A 6,286-nucleotide genomic window follows, 5' to 3' on the forward strand; every position below is an offset into this window, starting at 1 on the left:
AGGTACAGAGTGGGACAGTTGCAATACAGCGCAAAAGCTCAATTAAGCAGCTGACATGATCCAAAATAAGCCCGTTCTGAAGTGTTTTCAGGTGGAGAACTGATTGGAAGTGCTGTTGATTGATGACCTTGTTCTTTTAGGGGTAAGAACAACATGTTTAGGGACTAAGGATCCCTGTAATTATCGACATTTCCTGCTCCTTGACGCGAGGCACAAAAATGTCTATAACAAAGGTTGTAGCCTTCTGCAGGTTGTAGCCTGCATACTGGTAAAGACTGCACCAGTACATTGTAAAAGAAGTTTCTTAATAAAGGAAGATAGAAATGAATTGCAGCAGGTGGTTTTCACCCACATTGGGTTTCCACCTTATATCATGGTGTTCATGTGTGCTTCTTGTGTGATGATCTGTTCTGTTTCACTCCACTTGCTTACTGTTCATATGGTTAATGAAGTTTTGATACACTAACTAAAGATCAACATTTAATGGATTAACTGAATCATAAGTATTTTGGATATACGCTGGTTGCTTTAGACACAGTTGCGTATACACGCGGTTTCCCTTGAATGAAGTAGCGTATATGTATCTAAGTATGGAAATGAAAAAGTTTTATTGATATGATAATACTGATTCACCTCCCCCCCTCTCAGTATTATTTCCAACAATTGGTATCAGAGCAAGTCCTTTGGTAGAAGCTTGATCGCTTGAAGGAGATCCGTGGAACTATGGGAAAGAAGCTTAAGAAGAAAGCACCTAAGAAGAAGAAGACATCTCAGAAGAACTATGACAGTGGGAAAATCGATTGGGGATTAGGTATAAGAAGCTCTTCAAATTCAGAATTAGATTCAGAATCATTTCCGAATGAAGATGAACTATCAGGTATGAATTTGCTATCCTCTGATGTTCCAGCTATCTATCCATTTGGAAAAGATGAAAGTGATAGTGAAGCATCTAAATTTGCTTTTATGGGTGAGCAAGAAAAGTATCAAATAGAGGCAGTATTTAGAAGGCTTACAGACAAAATTAAAGATCAACAAGATCTATTGAACAAAAGGGAATGTGCTTTCAAAGAAGAAGTTACCAAACTAAAAGCTCAATTAGAGGAAGGAAACAAGGTAAGAAAGTTACTCAAGGACAAGGAAAATCAATGTCAAAAGTTGCAGGGTGAAGTGACATCATTAAGAGATGAAGTCAATGAAAGAAGCACAACCATCAAGAAACTCAGAGATAGATCCAATTACTATGAAAGTCTTGAAGCCACGATCCGCTCGCTAAAGGAAGATCTTGAAGAATCAAAGAAGCAGAATAAAGATCTACTCCAAGCTATTGAAAAACAGGTAAACAAAGATATCAGCTTAAAATCTCAACTGGAATGTGCCTTCAGAATTCGTCAAATGCAGCAGGATCTGAATGAAGAACAAGAAAAGGAGATTCTCAAACTAAGGCATCAGTTGGAAGAAGGAAGGAAAGCTGAAGAAGACATGAAGAAGAAATGTCTAGAAAAGGAGGAACAACTTCAAGTTGAGGTAAATATCTTGAAAAGTACATTAGAAGAAAAGGATAAACTGTTGAGATTTCAAGATAGTACTAAAGCCTTGGATGATATTCTTAGTAGTCAAAGGTCTCCTGCTATCAAGACTGGTCTTGGTTTTCATGAATCTGTTGAAGGTGAATCTAGTTCACAAGGTGAGGCAAGGAACTCTAAAGAGAAATCTAAAATGATCAACAAGGAGATGAAAGGTCAACCCCATCAACAATCAAGGAAAGAGACTCCTCAAAGAAAATATTTTACTCCTCCTATGAATAATGTTGAATGTTATGTATGTCATAATCTTGGACATGTTGCAGCTAGATGTGGAAGAAGAAGGGTTCAAGACCATCATGTAGAAAGATCATCACATTCAAGGTACTTTAATGGATATTGCTTTGCTTGCAATGTGTTTGGTCACAAAGCTGCTGATTGCTACAGGAGAAATATGAAACATGTAAGATGTTATGCATGTAACAAGCTTGGACATATAGCAAAGGAATGTAGGAACAAAGGACGGACATCACACCAAAAGGAGAAAACATCATCACACTTGAAGATATGGAAGAAGAAGGAAGTACAATTAGACAGATGTGGCACAACACAATGTACTCAGATACAGCACAACGCAAACATAACAAACTCAGAGGGAGCTGAAAGTATAAAACTTCAGTATCCTGAATCTCATACGCAAGTTCCATAAAGGGAAGTCACATATATACGCGAGTTAGACACTGCAAAGTCGCGTATATGTCAGTCTGAGGAAAAGCAGTGGGGACATGCTCAGAAAAAGGATTTGTTATGATTCAGTCCATTATTTCCTCTATTGGTTAATAGTTACAGTCTGCTAAGGATGTGTGGAAATGTTTTGATACTTGTAAGATGTCTAGAAGTGTTTTGATCCTAGCTTGATGATGATGATGTTTTGATGCTTATTGCTGATATATGCATGATCAGATCTAACAGATGGCACAGGTTGAGGGGGAGCATATGCCTTTAATAATTCATTGTTAGCATTATGGTTAATAGTCCTTGGTGATGATGCTTATATGGCTAAATGATATATCTCGCTATGATGTGGTTGTGAGTTGTCTATGATAAAATCTCATATGATGCTTGGGGTTACATAGTAGATATTCAGATCAGATTTATGGTTGATTCTTTGATGATGCATATATGGTGTTTACATGGTGATCTTCATAAGGATAAGGAGAAGTACAAAGCTTGAATACACATTTTCCTCACTTGATGATGAGTCACTCATATACTGTTGTTTTCATATGCATAAAGATCATACAGATATGATGCAGGCACTCATGTGGATAAGGATTGTTGCTGTTGATGATATCAAGAAGTTTTGTCAAAAGAGCTTGAGCTCAAGATACATAGTGCTGACACATGGATGACTACTCAAAGTTGATTTGTTGGAGACAGGATGATGAGTTCTTATCTATATGATGATAGGTGGATACTTACATATGTTGATTGATGCAGATGTTCCCAAAAAATTATACTTGGATCATGTAGATCTTGATGTTGATGAAATGGCTATGGTGGTTTCACACATGATATAATGTGAATGACTCTGAATTCTGTTCAAAGGGATGAATTGATGCAAACATACCTTGTTATAGGTTGATGACTTATTCTCTACAGGACATTTACAGGTTGCCGATATGGAATTGGTTGTACGCAAGTTTCACAAGGAGTATCTGCGTATATACGCTAGTTTCTGTGGATACAGTCACGTATATGCTGGTTTGAACAAAATCAGTGGGCCAGACTCTGGGTGAGAAGAGTCTGATATGGGTCTAATAGAGACCATCTGGCACAGGTTCAGGGGGAGTAGATAATCTTCCAATGATGCATTGTTGGCATTATCTTAGAAGCTTTTGGTTCTAGTTCACAGTTGTTGTTGGTTTCAGGTGAAACAAAGGTAGAGGGAGAACAGAAGGATCTCTTGGTTGCTGATCTGAATGGTGATTGAGAGATGCTGGCGATATCAGTTATTGGTGACTTTCATAAAGTCTTGCTCTAGATATTTCGGTCATATATCTCTTTTGTGATATCTCTTTCATGGTGTCAAGGTCATGTAACGGCCTATATTGGTTTCCCCACTATGCCTGGGATGAAGATGTAATGTTCTTGCTTTATCATGTGTAAACTTTTGATGTATCCCCACTTGGTTGGGTGGATGAGTCAATTTTTTTTGTATATCCTCACTTGGTTGAGAGATGGATGTATGTATGAGTCTTTGGTGATAGGAAGGTCATTTATGATAGAGTCATGTTCTTCTTGTAGAACCTATTTTTGTAGATCTTGCCTACAATCAGTGGGAGCATAAATAGCACACTTCAGAATTACAGAGACTCAGCATGTACTCAGGGGGAGCATGGACATATTGGTACACATTTGCATATACAGAGGGGGAGCTCACTCAGAAATTTCAGCAGGTACTCAGGGCGAGTATGGACAACAGAATGTTTATCAAGGAAAGAGAATATCTTGGTCCACCCTTTGCCCTTGATGTCAAAGGGGGAGAGTGATTTGGTGTTGTTGCCATCAAGTCCAAAGGGGGAGATTGTTGGCATTATGATGCATGTGTTTTACTTGATGGAAACCCTCTCATAGAAGAACATCTCACTTACATATAACTGGATCAATCTACAGATGTGACTAAATGCATGGGATGCAGGTAAGCTCAAAGGAATAAGAAGATCAAGTTCTAAGTATGACAAGTTAGCTTTGCCATCAAGTCCAAAGGAGGAGATTGTTGGCATTATGAGACAAGTGTTGTCCTTGATGGAAAAATGACAGATTATAGTGCAGCAGGTCAGTAGCAAAGAATTGATGATCAGACTACAAAGGATGAAGAAAGAAGAGTATATACGCAGGTTCACTATATATCAAGTAGGGTATACACGCAGGTTCACTATACACCAAGCCGCGTATACGCAGGTTCGCTATATACCAAGTAGGGTATACAAGAAGGTTCACTATATACCAAGTCGCGTATATGCAGGTTCGCTATATACCAAGTAGGGTATACACACAATTTTATGCACGGAAAAGCGCGTACAAGTCGGAAAGCTTACTTTTGGTCTGTGGTAGTTAGTCCTCGGTATTTGAACCTATGGTTTTGGACCATGGTATATCGACAAGTGTGTTGATCCCAAGTATTGGGCTCTTGGTATTGATTTATTATGGTTTTGGACCGTGGTATTGAGCAAGGCCTAAGACTATAAAAGGAGAAGAAGATCATTAGGCAAGGGCATCCGAAAAGTCTTGAATATCTGAGGAAGGATGAGATCCAGTATGCAGGTTATGGGTTGATGATGCATTGCTTGATCTGAGCTAAGGAGGGATCTCACCGGTGGATGGAGAACAAGATCTAAGAAGAGATCGGGATCAAATGGTTTGAAATGAACTATCTTTCTATGGTTGATTATGCTTATTCTAGATCTGCATACTGACGCATGTAATGTTCTATAAATGTTATGAGTATGACTGATGTCTGGTACAGCTGCAAAGTTATAAGAATATATTTTTAGATCTGTACGCGGGTTGCCTTTGGCAAAAGCGCGTATGTACGCGGGTTTGATTCATCATAGTAGCGTATACCATTTGAGCTATGATGTCTGAAGTTACAGGTGGCTCTAACTGTTGATGAGTTCTGATGTCTGTTTAATGGTGTCAGTATTCTGCATATCTTGTTTGGCTGATTGTGTTTAGCTTCAGTATTGATGGATGAGAACTAATATTGGATCAGGATCATAATGACTCATATTTATGAGATCTGATGGACTAGATCTGGGTGCTAACGCATATATTATCCTTGTATATGTCATGATCTGGTTATGTCTGAAGTCAGGGAGTGCAGCAAAGTTATGAATAAGTGATTAATGACATATACGCTGGTTCATCTTGATGAAGTTGCGTATACACGCAGGTTTGGCACTTCCAAGTAGCGTATGCACTCTGATGCATGATTTTAATGGTACAGTTGGTTCTGATTGTTATTGCAGAGTTCTGCTCTGTGTTCTGGTGACTGTGTTGTTGAAAGGGTTTCAGTGTTTCAGTGATTCAGAGATTGATGATGCTAGTATTGATTGTTTTGTGCTTCAATGATATCTATGGGTCTAGTATGAAATGTGGCCTTTCAGATTATGTGTTGTGCTTCAGGAGTATCCAGTCTGAAAATGTATGAAACGTGGTATCTGGAGGAGAGAAGATTGTAGGCCAGCGCCTACATACTATTATCTTAGCTGGTACAAGAGCAAAGGGTGTTGGAGCTCCCTTCCAGGAGAGTCTGGAGAACGAGAGAAGGTTGTAGCCTTCTGCAGGTTGTAGCCTGCATACTGGTAAAGACTGCACCAGTACATTGTAAAACAAGTTTATTAATAAAGGAAGATAGAAACGAATTGCAGCAGGTGGTTTTCACCCACATTGGGTTTCCACCTTATATCATGGTGTTCATGTGTGCTTCTTGTGTGATGATCTATTCTGTTTTACTGCACCTGCTTACTGTTCATATGGTTAATGAAGTTCTGATACACTAACTAAAGATCAACATTTAATGGATTAACTGAATCATAAGTATTTTGGATATACGCTGGTTGCTTTAGACACAGTTGCTTATACACGCGGTTTCCCTTGAATGAAGTAGCGTATATGTATCTAAGTATGGAAATGAAAAAATTTTATTGATCTGATAATACTAATTCACCCCCCCCTCTCAGTATTATTTCCAACACTTAATT

The sequence above is a fragment of the Pinus tabuliformis genome, chromosome 6 (assembly GCF_031772625.1).
Source record: "Pinus tabuliformis cultivar Carrire ecotype Pingquan chromosome 6, CPIR1, whole genome shotgun sequence".
NCBI classification, from domain to species: Eukaryota; Viridiplantae; Streptophyta; class Pinopsida; order Pinales; family Pinaceae; genus Pinus; species Pinus tabuliformis.